Genomic DNA, 16,131 nt, shown 5'->3' with positions numbered 1-16,131 from the left:
GATTCAGGTCCAGAGTATAAGAGTATCAGGACAGACAGGTTTGCTATCTGATCTGCGATTTGAATAGACGGGGAAAGTTTCTCTGTACTGAAATGGTATATCCTTTATAGTCCCTTTAAAAACATTTGTGGATGAAAAAATGATTTGTTAATGAGTACCGACTATTCATAAACCAATGTATGAGAGCGATGACGGTATCCAACCCACAATTCAGGACATGCATGTTATCAAAGGCACGAGGTTATTAAGATATAAATGGGCAGTCAAGAAACCACACTGCTCATGGCTATCCAGACATGTAAGTTTTGCGAGTTATAGCGCAGTGACATAGGATGACCACAGACCAACGGTGAGGATGCAGATCAATATACAACAGTAAGATCTTCCATCACACAGCACTTACTGTAATAAATTCAATAGAGACGCTTATTATTATCCATCTGCAACATTCCTATGGAATGTGGAAACTCTACATTTTGAATTCATACTGTACCTTCATATACACCGGGTTTAGTTCCACAGACGTTTTTATTCACGTACAATAAAAGCCTATTTACGGACACGCTTTCTTTAAATGTGTTTTGAAACCCAAAATGTGGTTCAACAATTAATGGAGTCAAAACCTTTATATCGCTGGTGTTACCAAAACGGACGTTATTTCTAACAACTGAAGGATTTTAGTCAGGAATAATGCCGTATACTCTACGGTCTGGTGTTGATGTACACATGACACCACACTGGCTTAAAGCTCACTTTCGTGGTCTGAAGAGTAGAGTAGAGTAGAGTAGAGTAGAGTAGAGTAGAGGAGACTACTTCTTTTCAGAATCATTTTGTGCAGTACAGCACAGATGTATGTAAATTGTGCACTTTGATGTAAATTGTGAATGACCAAAGTGCCCATGCTGGTATGTAAATTTAAATGCTACCATACCTATCAGGGTTCATACAGATTACAAAATGAAATTCAATGACTTTCAAGTACTTTTTCAAGCACTATTTTTTCATTTTCAAAGACTTCTCTCATTGATTGCGGCAAAAAAGGCAGGTCACTGATAAATCCATGGCCCTGGTCATGGTGCTGAAATAGCCTATCAACGGTTGTGTATTGGGTGCTCATCTTAGCTTTGTGGTACATAAACAGGTTACTGTTTAATGATAGATCCATGGCTCTATCCATGTCCATGGTGCCGAAACAGCACACAGCCCCTCCGGGAAGCCTTGCTGCCAAATGCAAGATGCATGACGGCTTGAGAAGTGCTAGTTGTGGGTGCTTGCAAGATGCAGAAATCTCGTTTTGTAGTCCCTGCCTCCCTCGTTTTGTAGTCCCTGCCTCCCTCGTTTTGTAGTCCCTGCCTCCCTCGTTTTGTAGTCCCTGCCTCCCTTGTAACCAGCCAGCTCTATAACATGAATTTTGGTCAGGTGTTGCTCGAAAAAGACAAATACAGCCAGAGCTACTTTGAGGCAAACTTTGCTGCATGCAAAGGCACCTTTAGACTACTTTAGACACAAACATTTCAAAAAGCCTACTACGCTCGTCTTTGCCTACAGCGTGAGTGTTGTTGAGTCATCATGTGCAGGGCGGGGCCTAAGCCAGCGTATGCAGCCTGTCAGGTATGAATTAAAATCTATACTTAAGTTAGATTTCAAAGAACACGCGATGTGGTCGATTCAAGCTGGTTTCAAACAAAAGACAATAGTTTTATTCTATGTTACGGGGGCGGCTGTAGCTCAGTTGGTAGAGCGGGTCGTTCAGTGATCGAAGGGTCAGTGGTTCGAATCCCAGCTCCGACTGTCCACATGTCAAAGTGTCCTTGAGCAAGACACCTAACCCCAAATTGCTCCCAGTGAGCTGCCGCCATTGGTGTGTGAGTGTGTGTGTGAATGGGTGAATGAGAGGCCATTGTAAAGCGCTTTGAGTGCCGCTAAGGTGGAAAAGCGCTATATAAGTGCAGTCCATTTACCATTTTCGATTTTCAAAACAGAATCTGAATAGGAAGTGTTTCCTACGCAGAAGTGAGGGAATTAATAAGGGAGTCAAGCCTTATAACGTGGGAGAGGAAGTGACATCACTCAGGAACAAACGGTACAGGGGGAAGTGATGTCCACAGGCACCAATGGTGATTATTATGACAACGCTCTAAAGAGTGAGTTCACAGGCATTGTAAAATAATAAACTTTTGGAAGATCAATCAAGTAGGCAAACAGAAAAGAACAAATTGGGGGGTGACACATTTGTGAGAGTGAAATGTCATTAGCACAGGCCGGTGTCCCAGCTGCAGCTTCAGTTATGGCTCGTTATGTAGCTCAGGTTTCCTGTTAATGAAGCCAGACCCCTCCGTCCCTCTGGGCAGGTGCAGGTGGTCTCCATCTCAATGCCCACCCCCATCACCACCACCCCGGCCCACCCCCCCTTCACCCCCACCCCGGCCCACCCCCTCCTCACCCCCACCCCGGCCCACCCCCTCCTCACCACCACCCCGGCCCACCCCCATCACCACCACCCCGGCCCACCCCCTCCTCACCACCACCCCGGCCCACCCCCTCCTCACCACCACCCCGGCCCACCCCCTCCTCACCACCACCCTGGCCCACCCCTCCTCACCACCACCCCGGCCCACCCCCTCCTCACCACCACCCCGGCCCACCCCCCCATCACCCCCACCCCGGCCCACCCCCTCCTCACCACCACCCCGGCCCACCCCCTCCTCACCACCCTGGCCCACCCCCTCCTCACCCCCACCCCGGCCCACCCCCTCCTCACCCCCACCCCGGCCCACCCCCTCCTCACCCTACGCAGGGCCGGCCCACTCAATCCCCACAGGTGACTTCTCTCCTTTCCTGTATTTCGGTGTTTCTGTTAATTTTGATTTTCTAACACAAATTGGACTAAAAGTCGAGGTCCAGCCCCATGACTGCTGCTAATTCACTAGGACAGCCGTGATCTATGATGATTACGAGCCGCCTGATACATTTACTACACAGATGCCATCTAAATTAAAATGGGACACCATTAAAATGTGAAGGGACTCGTCAGGCTGTTGGCCGGCTTCCAGGAACAACTCCTGAAACGGTTCTCTGGTTCTCTACTGGTCTCTCTGAGATATGGTTCTACTGCTCTCTATCTGGCTCGTTGTGACAGGAGATATGGTTCTACTGCTCTCTATCTGGCTCGTTGTGACAGGAGATATGGTTCTACTGCTCTCTATCTGGCTCGTTGTGACAGGAGATATGGTTCTACTGTTCTCTCTGAGATATGGTTCTCTACTGCTCTCTCTGGCTCGTTGTGACAGGAGATATGGTTCTACTGTTCTCTCTGGCTCGTTGTGACAGGAGATATGGTTCTACTGCTCTCTCTGAGATATGGTTCTACTGTTCACCCTCACCCTCACCCTAACCCTCACCCTCACCCTCACCCTAACCCTAACCCCCTAACCCTAATCCTAACCCTGCTCCATGTCCTTGATCCTAAGCATGTCTATTACCTCAGAACCCTGCTCCATGTCCTTGATCCTAAGCATGTCTATTACCTCAGAACCCTGCTCCATGTCGTTGATCCTAAGCATGTCTATTACCTCAGAACCCTGCTCCATGTCGTTGATCCTAAGCATGTCTATTACCTCAGAACCCTGCTCCATGTCGTTGGTCCTAAGCATGTCTATTACCTCAGAACCCTGCTCCATGTCCTTGGTCCTAAGCATGTCTATTACCTCAGAACCCTGCTCCACGTCGTTGATCCTAAGCATGTCTATTACCTCAGAACCCTGCTCCACGTCGTTGATCCTAAGCATGTCTATTACCTCAGAACCCTGCTCCATGTCGTTGGTCCTAAGCATGTCTGTTACCTCAGAACCCTGCTCCATGTCGTTGGTCCTAAGCATGTCTATTACCTCAGAACCCTGCTCCACGTCGTTGATCCTAAGCATGTCTATTACCGCAGCTAACCTCAATACTACTATTAGTAGTAGTATAATAGTACTATTACAGCCACTATGCCTTTTGATGACAAGCCCTAAACAGAAACAACCATTTTGGCGACTACACAGACATAATCTGTAACATAATAACTTAACAAACCCCTAAATGATGATCAGTAAAGCAATTACAGACATATTCTGTTTGACTTCGATTGTGACGACTTTCACGGTGATGTTTACATGAGTAATTACATCTTTCCTAAAACTATCAATGTGAAATCCAGTTTTCAAAATTATTTTGACAATCCATGAAGTAAAATGTCTTTCCGGAAACCCATCTACAGTGCCACCATAACCATGTAATATGTGTCTTGTTTACAATGAACTTAAACCAAACCAGAAATGTTCATTATTTTTTAGTAATAAGTTCAATAAAGAATGTGGTGGTTACAGAACTTTGTTCAACTAAACAAAAATAAAACTGAAGTGGTAATTGTCTTTGGAGCCAAAGAAGAACGATTAAAAGTCAGTGCTCCAGTCAGTAATGGTAAAAACCACAAACAAAGTCAGACATCTTGGTGTAGTCATGGACTCAGACCTGAATTTCAACAGTCACATTAAGTCAATTACAAAGTCAGCCTACTATCACCTGAAGAATATATTAAGGATTAAAGGATTTACGTCTCAGCAGCATTTGGAAAAACGTGTCCATGCGTTTATCCTGTGTGTGTAAACAGGTCTCTCTAAAAAATCGATCAGACAGCTGCAGCTGATTCAGAACGCTGCTGCTCGAGTCCTCACTAAGACCAAGAAAGTGCATCACATCACTCCAGTTCTGAGGTCTTTACACTGGCTTCCTGTCTGTCAAAGAATTGACTTTAAAATACTGCTGTTGGTTTATAAAGCACTGAATGGTTTAGGGCCAAAATATATCTCTGGGGCCTCATTTATCAAAGAGCGTGTAAATTCAGGTGTAAAAGAGGGCGTACGACGAAAACGCGGAAAATGCACAATGTAGCGTACGACGAGAATATTTACACGCTTTTCGGATCTATCAAAAATGTCGTATGCCCTTTTCTGCACGGTAAATCCGAGACGGGCGGGGAAGGGAGCGTACGCGCACGCGCCCCGTGTTCCGCCCCCTCCACGCCCTAATCCAACCATATATGGTCACAACCATGAGTGGACAAACGTGGTTTCCCGGAAGGAACCGGCTTAAAAAGGTAGCGTGGAGCACCCAGGCGGGACATTGAAACATGGAACGAAGAGCAAAGAAGAGGAACTTTTCGGAGACGGAGGTGCATGTGCTAGTTGGTGAGGTCCACGTGAGGAAGGCAATCCTCTTCGGAAGGTATAAATCGCCTACGTTTGTCTGTTTGCTCCTACAGCTTAGTAGCCTACTTTAGCTACGTGTTGTGCATCTAGGATTGGGCATACACGGACATACTGTAACGTGGCTGCGAGTGAAGCAAACATTCTGTGGTAGGCTATGATTAAATTAGGACCAAAAACAGGGAACAATAACGCAGATGACCACTTCATAATGTTAGAACACATTAAACATTTTCCCCTCTGGGAAATTAAGACTCATCTAAATCACCCGGTAAATCACAGCATTTATTTGACTGCCAACAGAAAAACATATCAAATGAATATGGCTGCACAATGAAATGTTTAATGCATAATCAAGTTCACAGACAAACTCAAAGAAAATGATTGAAATTGTTTCTCCAGACTCTGACGTGGGGTGGGACTCAGAGGAGGGGGAGTCTGCAGTGGTCCTGGACCTGACGGTCGTGCCCCCGCGAGTTGCAGCCTCCACCTCCAGCGCGCCGACTTCCACCTTCTTATCAGCTTTGAATATATATCTTGGCAAACATAACACGGGATGATGTACAAGGAGGGGACAGATACCTAGTGAAAGTACTATTGGTTGCTAGTAAAAAGACAATAACGAGGGCTTGGTATAAGGTGGAACGCCCAACCAAGGAGCAGTGGCTGGGTGTTGTGGAGGAGATGTATGTTAGGGAGAGGTTCACGCATGCATTGAGGATGCATGAAGGAAAGTTTGAAGGGAGATGGGAAAAATGGATGGATTATAGAAGGAAGTGTGATGATACCACTAATATTAAAATTGTCATATTTGAGTAAGAAAAAAAAGCTGCATGGATGGAAGTACCCATAAGCTGTTATTGTAAGTTTTTATGTTTTATTGTATTGTCGTTGTATGGATGGAAAATGCTAATAAAGATTAAAGTAAATAAGACAAAGAATATGTATCTTGGCTATGCACACACCAATAAGCCAGCCGTCACGCGCAGCGCCTGCCTCCAGTCTAGCCCTACCCTGCTGTGCGCCAGGATGAATGAGTCATGCGTGGAGCCAGGCCACCGTGCCACTACACTTGTGATGAGCATGTCACATATGATTTGGGTATTTCTAGTGTGCACATTTTAGCGATTCACATAGACGTATTCATTCACTGATGGTGCCCTTATGTGGGTGCAGTCGCCATCGCCGTCACCTCTTTGGAGTTCTATCTCGGGCCAGTAGGCCGAGTAGCGCCGGATTCATTTAGGCTCGCATTACGCACAGGAGGACTGTCATTTATATGCTTACCAAAGAGCAAACAGGTCCACATGATCACATATTAATGACAATCTAATTGGTCAATTATTGCCGTTTGATGGAGTGCCTGCATTAGGTGTGTGACATATAGCGCGGAAAGGTTTGGGACAGCGCATAGGTTCCGTTTGGGGAACAAATCCATATCGGACCATGAATGAGCCGGTTAGAGGACACGTCTAATCTAGCATTGCGATATATATTGGTGCTGAATTGGGCTATTAGCCTACATGATTGTGCGTTCATGAACTGTCGCTCTTATTCTCTCCGTCAAACATAGTAATTCACCGACGCACCACCTGCGTCGCCAGTTCCCCCTGTGTTCAAGAAGGGCGTAGAACACCGTGTAAATCGGTACGCCAACTGGAGAGGTGTCCTACAAAAGCGCGGAGAAAGGCGACTAAATTTTCGCCCTTACGGCTTGATAAATCGCAATGTGGGGGGGGCAAATGGCGTACGCCTGAACTCGCGAAAAAGACCGTGTAAAAGAAGGCGTACCTCAATGATAAATGAGGCCCCTGATCTGCTGCTACGTTATGAACCATCCAGACCTCTCAGGTCGTCTGGCAAAGGCCTGCTTTCTGTCCCCAGAGTTAAAACAAAACATGGAGAAGCAGCGTTCAGTTTTTATGGGTGGTCAAGGCCTTTCTTTCACTGAAATATGGGAAAAAAATGAAGTTTTTGGCGCACGCCTTAGAAAGCCACCTTTACCCACCATATTTGTGCCCTTGGGGTCTGTAAAGATGGATTTTTGGGGGGATTTTGTTTAAGGTGTCCGAATCATGAGCTCAAAAATGTAAGTTCGTAAAAAAAATCAAGCTGCACTATGCTCTTTAAGGTCTTGCGAGTTGACCCATGACCCAGTTATGGAAAAACAAAAGTCACAGAAAGGACATTTGGGTGACTCCAGTGACACGGATCATGTTATTTCCATGGTGGTCAAACTAAAAGCTGTGTTTTCAGGAATCTGCTGTTTTGAGGGTCACTTTGAGATAAACCCAGCAGGAGGCTTGTAGACGCCCCACTGCACGGTACCCAGCATGCACTGCTCCAAGCTCCACATGTCTTCATCAGAGAAAAGTCAAACTTCCTTCAAACTTTCATCTGAAATTGACTGATAAATCTTCAAAGAATTATACCCTGCCGATGCACTAATAATGAGGTAGCCTGTTTTTTGTGTGTTTTTTTTTTGCTGAGTCTGGACAAATCTGGTCTTCAGGCGACGCCAGTCATCTCACGAGCGCTGCTTCCTGTCTGCTCATGAGCGGATTGTGGTCATGTCTCAACGCCGCTCACGCCTCAGTGATGAGGCTGACCCGGGTCATCCCCGGGCCGTGCTCCTCGCCACACTGAGGCGCTGGCGCTGGTTCTGAGAGCAGGAGAAACGCAGACAGAACACACTCTCGGGGAGCGGCTGCCGGTGAATCGCTACGGTAGAGAAATGTAAATGCTAAACAGACAGATATGTCTCTGTGGATCTTTTGCACACAGACACACTTGCAGTCACATGCATGCATCTACACTCACACACACACACACACTCATGTACACAAAAAGGCTTGCATACCTTGACATGTGCACACATGCACAGACACACATACTGTATCTGTACCTTGATACGTGCGCACGTGCGCCGGTCTAGGTACCTCGGCGGGCGATAGCTGTGCCTGAGGAGAGTGAGACTGAGCTATGAGGCCGTGCATCGATCTTGACAGACTGTCGGAGGCGCGTCTGAACGCTCGTCTCCCGCTGCGTCCGCTGCCCGCTGGAGCTCGGCGTCGTCCATCACCATCCAATCAAGACACACCCCGTCTCTCCCTGCCTAATCAGCGTTCTCTCAAGCTGTTCAAATAAAATAATAAACTACTTTCCCTAAGCTTTCCAAGCTATTATCTGAATACCGTATTTTTCTTATACGGGATCCTCGTGTTCCCTGGCTGTACATTTCAAGGGTCAAGTAATCTCTGGATGGAGATGTCATAGTTGCATATTGTCTCGGAGGAAATTGAAATTGGTTTTGATGGCGCCTGCTGCGGAGCGCACAACCCGGTGCACTTGTGATAGTCCTTAAAGAGACGAGCACCGAGGACACTGTTACCTCTCTCCCCTCTCCCCCGCAGAGAGATGTCTCTCTCCAAGGTCGTGCTCTGAGGATATCGGCACTAAAGTCCCATGACTAGTTTGCAAGCCTTGACCTTAGAGTTGAGATTGATTTGCTGTAGCCAAACCCCCCATGAGGGAAGTGCTACTCCGGCAGGATGTACCTCGGATGAGACCTGGCTCGCTTGGTGGTTCAGTCGCCCTGTAGACTCTGATGAAGATGTCATTTTGAAACATCAGTCTTTTTTACCTGCACCTAATACACGGCTTCAAATGCTCATGTGCTCCTTCAAACCGTCTATAACAGAATATGCAGGAGTAGGGCAGTTTGGAGGGGATGTATCATTACAGCATGCAGAATATGTTTCATCTCTACTCTCATTTCAGTACCTTAGGAAGTATGAGCATGATTGGAGCGTGACTTGTTCAGCTCAATGGTACTCAATAAGTTAATTTTTATTTTAAAAGGTTTTTACTATCAACGTCTGTAGGATGGTGCTGTGAAGAGCAGTTTGAGTCCCCGAGCTGCCAACATTGGTTCTTTAAAAAGAAAAAAGAAAAAGGGGTTTGGAGGGGGTGGGGGGGGTAGGGGGATAGAATGTTTTTTAGATTAAGATGGTCTGTCATTCCTCCAGTTCTCAAGCAGTACTGATACACATCGACTTGGCACTTGGAGTTGTGTGTTTTACCCATCCGACTTGCCTCAGGCCATTCCAACAGAGAGCTGATAAGACTGAGTGTTTGTCTAGCTTATCTAGCGTTGGTTTATTGAGAGACGCACACACCGGGGCATGTTGTTTCACGGGCGCTACATGTTTGAGGAAACACATTAATGTAGTTCCTTAAAGTTAACCCATGGTGTAACTTCTAATACTTTGCTCACTGTAGGTCAAATCACATCATTAGACTACACAGCTCGTGCACTTGGTTGTCGCACGTCCGCACATGCACACACACACACACACACACACACACACACACACACGCACACATACGTACACACACACACACACACAGTTTGGGGGAAACAAATGGAAACACCCCCTAGCCATATTTGACTTGGCAATGTGAGATGTACATCTGAAAACAAATATTATGACTTGAAGATAGTGAGTGAGTGACTACTACTCGCTCTCCCCCGAGTCACTACTCTGAACGGGTGGGCGGCCATCGCTGTTTGCATCGCTGTCACCTGCTTCTCCTCATTAATTTCCACTCACTCTCACTTCCAGAAGACGGTTGTCCACCCCCGGTCCTGCAGGATGTCATCAGCCCAGAGCGTATAACATCGCTGAGGAAACAAGCAGGTCTGAAATGGGGATCCTGGAGCGGAAGACAGTCTGTCAAGTTTCCCCAACGTGGGGACAATCCCAGAAAAGAGACAGCGTTTCTCGCTCTGCCTCCAAGACCTCTGGTCTAATAACGCAGCGATGCGTCTCTCTCTCTCTCTCCCTCTCTGTATCTCTCTCTCCCTCTCTGTATCTCTCTCTCTCCCTCTCTGTATCTCTCTCTCCCTCTCTGTATCTCTCTCTCTCTCCCTCTCTGTATCTCTCTCTCTCCCTCTCTCTCTCTCTCCCTCTCTGTATCTCTCTCTCTCCCTCTCTGTATCTCTCTCTCTCCCTCTCTGTATCTCTCTCTCCCTCTCTGTATCTCTCTCTTCCTCTCTGTATCTCTCTCTCTCTATCTCTCTCTCTCTCTCTCCCTCTCTGTATCTCTCTCTCTCTGTATCTCTCTTCCTCTCTGTATCTCTCTCTCCCTCTCTGTATCTCTCTCTCTCCCTCTGTATCTCTCTCTCTCCCTCTCTGTATCTCTCCCTCCCTCTCTGTATCTCTCTCTCCCTCTCTGTATCTCTGTATCTCTCTCCCTCTCTGTATCTCTCTCTCTCCCTCTCTGTATCTCTCTCTCTCCCTCTCTGTATCTCTCTCTCTCCCTCTCTGTATCTCTCTCTCCCTCTGTATCTCTCGCTCCCTCTCTGTATCTCTCTCTCCCTCTCTGTATCTCTCTCTCTCCCTCTCTGTATCTCTCTCTCTCCCTCTCTGTATCTCTCTCTCTCCCTCTCTGTATCTCTCTCTCTCCCTCTCTGTATCCCTCTCTCTCCCTCTCTGTATCTCTCTCTCTCCCTCTCTGTATCTCTCTCTCTCCCTCTCTGTATCCCTCTCTCTCCCTCTCTGTATCTCTCTCTCTCCCTCTCTGTATATCTCTCTCTCCCTCTCTGTATCTCTCTCTCCCTCTCTGTATCTCTCTCTCCCTCTCTGTATCTCTCTCTCTCCCTCTCTGTATCTCTCTCTCCCTCTCTGTATCTCTCTCTCTCCCTCTCTGTATCTCTCTCTCCCTCTCTGTATCTCTCTCTCTCCCTCTCTGTATCTCTCTCTCTCCCTCTCTGTATCTCTCTCTCCCTCTCTGTATCTCTCTCTCTCCCTCTCTGTATCTCTCTCTTGTCCGTCTATCGCTGACGGCTGCTGTCAAGGCCTGACCACCTTTCTGCTTTTCTGGGTCCCTCTTTTCCTACCATTTAGTTATGTGTGTATATGGGACATCATGCCTTCAGCAGAGTAGAGCTTGGTTTGGTAAACAGAGCTGTCTTCAATGTTACAAGGACACTTCATAGACCTCAGTGCCACACAGCAGGTCTCAGCACCTTGGGGACGTTGATAATGATAATATTGAATAGACATCGATGACCATTGTGGACGAAGAAAAATAGTCCTTTCCATACATGAGAAGCACTCTCACAGATCACACAATCAGTATCAGCTGGGCGTATGTGTGGAACGCTCAGCTCCTTAAAGGACAATGCTCGTTTTTGACAACCTGGACCTTATTTACGGCATATTAAAAGACGTTTGACTCACCGAGATCACTTTGGTGTAGTTCGGAGGCATGTAGAAGAAATTTAAAATCCAGCACGAGCCAGTATATCCATGTAATGGCGGTGGTCGGGGCACCGAGAATGCAGTTTCTAAAAATCTGTTTTCTGCCGCGAAACGGTTGTTTTCATCAATCTGTCTTTATGAATCGCTAGTTGTGCTTACATAGAGCGAGGGCTTGTTGTGGTTTTTCACATGCCTCTGTAATATGATCTTTAGAAATGTCTTTCGAAACGAAATAGCTTCCCAACAAAGTGATCTCGGTGAGTCAAACATCTTATAATATGTTGTAAATAAGGTCCAGGTTGTCAAAAACGAGCATTGTCCTTCAAGCAGCACAGAAGCAGGAAGGTTAGTGGTTTATCTTCTGCCTCTTTCATGGGATACCAGTTACATTGAAATACTGTAAGTCTATCACACCTGTCTGTTTTTGATGCAGATTTGCAAATGTCACCCAGGCTTAGTGACAGTTTTAGCTCACATACATCTATACAAAAGCATGGTGTGTTAATCTGGTGTTTCTAAGAGGGAGTCAGGAAACCAAACGGAGCTATGACAGCTTATTGATCCAGTAGCGTCGTTGCCCCAGGCTCTGCTCCCCACTCAGCAGGGCAGACATGGAGCATAGTGTGGCTCTGCTCTCCGCTCAGCAGGCCAGACATGGAGCATAGTGTGGCTCTGCTCTCCGCTCAGCAGGGCAGACATGGAGCATAGTGTGGCTCTGCTCCTTCACATCTGATGTGTTCTCCAGGGTCGGGCACCGGAGTTCACTTCCTATTTGGAACCGATTTAATCACTTCAATTCCAAGTGGAACCGAAACCTTTGATTCCAATTTTCAGTTCTTTCGAATAACATACTTTTCATTTAATTGTGTTATTCAAAAGAACCAAAAGTTCAGAAAGAACCGAAAGTTGGAACCACACTTCAAATGTGAAGTCCTGCTCTCGTTTGAGCTGTCGGTATCATTACATGACCTCAAGAGGTCTTTCAGCCACACGGCAGTGACACACACACACACACACACACATGCGCGCGAGAGGCGACACAGTACACAAATAACGTTTGTCTAACAGTGGTCGCCAGTGGGATTTGTCCTCTGCATTTCCCACTCAAGCTGTCCTCCTCCAGGGACACAGCCAGGAGCGATGGCCAGCCTCGTCAGTGGCGCCTGGGGACCAAGTGCAAGTGCTCAGGTCTGTGACAGGACTGAAGAGCATTTGTTCTTCTGCATGTTTTTCGTATTGGGTTCTAGAACATGCAAGCAACACATGGAAAGGCCTGGGAGAACCAAACAACCCTGGGGAGAACGGCCCCGGTGCCGACATTGTTAGAAGTGGGAATCAAACCCAGGGTCTTCTTGCTGTGAGGCGACAGTGTTAAGTACTGCGCCACCATGCCGTTCGACACCCGAAGTTTGACTTTCTTAGACATTAACTCACTTTTTTATTTTATTGCACAAACGGCAATGTGTATTACCTAAATAAAACACAAAAAGCAGCTGGATATGAAATATGATGCGCTGACTCTGCCCATTTTTTTTGGGTGCTTGATTCCAGACTACGTATCAATGGGCAAAATGTCTCAGCGACAAGCTGTGTGGCTTCTTCACACAGCACAGTAACCATGCACAATGCAATAAACCTGGTTAAGTCATAACCTGCAACACCACCAGCCAGGTAGCAATGTTTGTTTTTACGGCAGTTGAAATGACGTGTCCATACCACCAAATATTTGTACCTTTGTGATGGTGCCAGGGAACAGTTCTCCGTCATATTGTACGAGGACCCACTTTCCCACTTCCAAAACCAGCTCAGCATTCTCCTTTTCTGATTCCACATTGTCTTAGAAGTCAGATTCTTTTGGACTGAAACATCCACAGACAAAATCGCAAAAGCAAGACACTTCAGGTGCGGATAAGGCCTGGTTTTCATTATGTAGGCTTAAGGAGAGAAGAATAGTAATTAAGTAAGTAAGTTAGAAATTACATTTAGACATGAAATTCAACTCAGACATTAAACTCAGTAATACTATTGTTTGATACAAGTATAACATACTGTAAGTCAAAATATGTCTCAAGTAGAGGATGATGTCAAGTCTCAATAGGGTATGTCCTCCAGTAACCCAGTTTTTTCTCTTTTTAGTAACATCCATTATACATTGCATGGACAGTAATTAACTACATTTTAATACTCAATTCACATCCATTTTAAACCATATCTTGTTTACAATTTACAGGATATTTCTACAGGAACCTAACATTGGTAAGTATAAAGGTACATCCCAGGTAAGTATAGTACATTTCAGGTAAGAATAGTACAAAGGCACATTTTTAGGTATCTTCTGCCTGTTTAGTTTGAATATGTTGTTGTTTTTAACTGACTCACCTGATGAATTCTCATCATGTCAGGTAGTGCGGTACTAATTTCCCACTTGTTGTGATGTAGTCCTCTGTTATTTGGAAGCACCTCACAGAGGAATTGAGATTCAGATGCTCAAAGAGTGTCGGCATCTGGTACGCTGGTACACATTCGATCAGCCAGGTTTTCCAAGGCGCCGCCCACTCCATCCGGAGCACCCTTCCCATGGGACGCACGCATCTGGGAAATTCCATGTTACATACTTAAATCCTCACATGAACAGCACTGTTGAGGCTAGATAGAAGTAGGTTTTATTACGATATTGAGATGTGGGTTTATCTGAGATGAAGTGGATATTCCTCTCGTATGCTCCTCAGTACACTCTCAGAAAGAAAAGGTACACAAATGACAAGAAAAGGTACAAATGCTTGCCTCTGGGGCTGTGCCCTCAAAAGGTTACAAAGGTCACAAGACAATGATGTTTGTCAGAGATGCATACCTCTTCCAGGGTGATGTAATGGTCCACGTTCTCTTTAAATATGACGTCACTAGGATGAGCGCAGCTCTGAAGTCCATTCCTACAAGAGACGATCTCAATCTCAGAGGCAGAATGCACATGAATGATGGTCTGATGCTTTCTCCTCAAATGCACTTCTTTTTTTTTGCGGCACCAGCCTGACCCCAAGCTGCTGCAGCTTGTTTATCTTCAAGCCAAAGTTTTCATGCGTTCTGCAAGCAGATGTTCCTCGGTGACTCTTTGCTGGCTAATTCAAAAAGGCCTAAGTTTAAAGAATTGAGCTTTGGAGAGGTTGTGCCTGGGATTCTCAGCCAAAAAGCTTCTATGATGATTTGCCATAGTGTCCGTTAGAGCTCTCTTATTGAATATCGGGCCTTTTTTCAGAATTTTTTGGATTTCCCATTTATTACAGTAGAGACATCATCTTGATGAAGGAAGCGGCTATCACATGTGCACATTAGTCTTCTCTGGCTAGTCCTTCTATCATGGCTCAGGCACACTCACGCACACACAGACACACACCAGCGTTTGCCATACCTCTCCCATGATGCTCTTAGCCTTTCTTGCTGTGAAAATGTAATTTAATGTAATTTATTGCTCTATAAATGTTCTTAGCCGTTAGACAAATATATTCCAGGAGCTTGCTCCAGGTTGCCTGTTTTTATATCTGTGTTGCTTTTATGGCTCTGTGTGCTACTAACCCTGTTCTGCCTTCCCTCTCCCTAGTGCCTCTCTCTCTCCCTCCTATCTTCTTACCAGGTCCAGTGGATGCCCCACTGTCACCAGCAGACATCCCTGAGTCCGATAGATACCCCTGTGTCTGCTGTGGATGTCATAGCATTTAGTTAACACACACACACACGTACACACAGACACCAGCCCACTTCCGGCTTTAGGCCTGGACCTAGTCCCCCCTCCCCCTCACCCTAACCCAGTTCCGTTTCCCATTCCTACCCCCTCCCTACCCCTGACCCCTACCTCTATCTGGGCCCAGGCACACTCACACACACACAGACATACACCAGTCCTGGGCCCAGTCCCCCTTCCCCTCACCCTAACCCGGGTCCGTTTCCCATTCCTACCCCCTCCCTACCCCAACCCCTGCCTCTATCTGGACCCAGGCACACTCACACACACACACAGACATACACCAGTGTTTGCCATGTCTCTCCTATGATGTTTTTAGCCTCTCTTACTCTGAAATGTAATTTAATGTAATTTATTGCTTTATAAATGTTCTTATCTCAAACATACTCCAGGAGCTCGATCGCCTTGTTGAGAGGGGTCAGGGAAGAGTTTTTACAGCTCACTTATCTGGCCCCCGGGTGATTACTGTTTTTTTGCTTCCCTCTGGAATATGTAGAGAGTGGGTCGTATGCCCACCTCCCTTGTTCTCTGTAAAGCGCATTGTGTTGCCTCTGGGTATGAAATGCGCTATACAAATAAAGCTTTGATTGATTGATTGATTGATTGATTGATTGATTGATTGATTGATTGATTGATTGATTGATTGATTGATTGATTGATTGATTGATTGATTGATAGTGTCTAGTGTTCTCTGATGACCTCTGTTTCTAGTTTTCTCTCTGTCTTTCCTGTTGACCTGCCTCCTCTTGAGCATCAACTCAAGTCCTCTCAGTCTTTTCTTTAGATTGACCATCTCTGACAGGTAGTGTTTATTTTGATTGTTGGGCTAGTTGTTGACGGGGGGGTGAGGGGGGGGGGGGGGTGACGGATAATGCAGGCCAGG

The sequence above is a fragment of the Borostomias antarcticus genome (assembly GCF_949987555.1).
Source record: "Borostomias antarcticus genome assembly, chromosome: 32".
NCBI lineage: Eukaryota > Metazoa > Chordata > Actinopteri > Stomiiformes > Stomiidae > Borostomias > Borostomias antarcticus.
Note: the sequence above shows the minus strand (reverse complement) of the source record.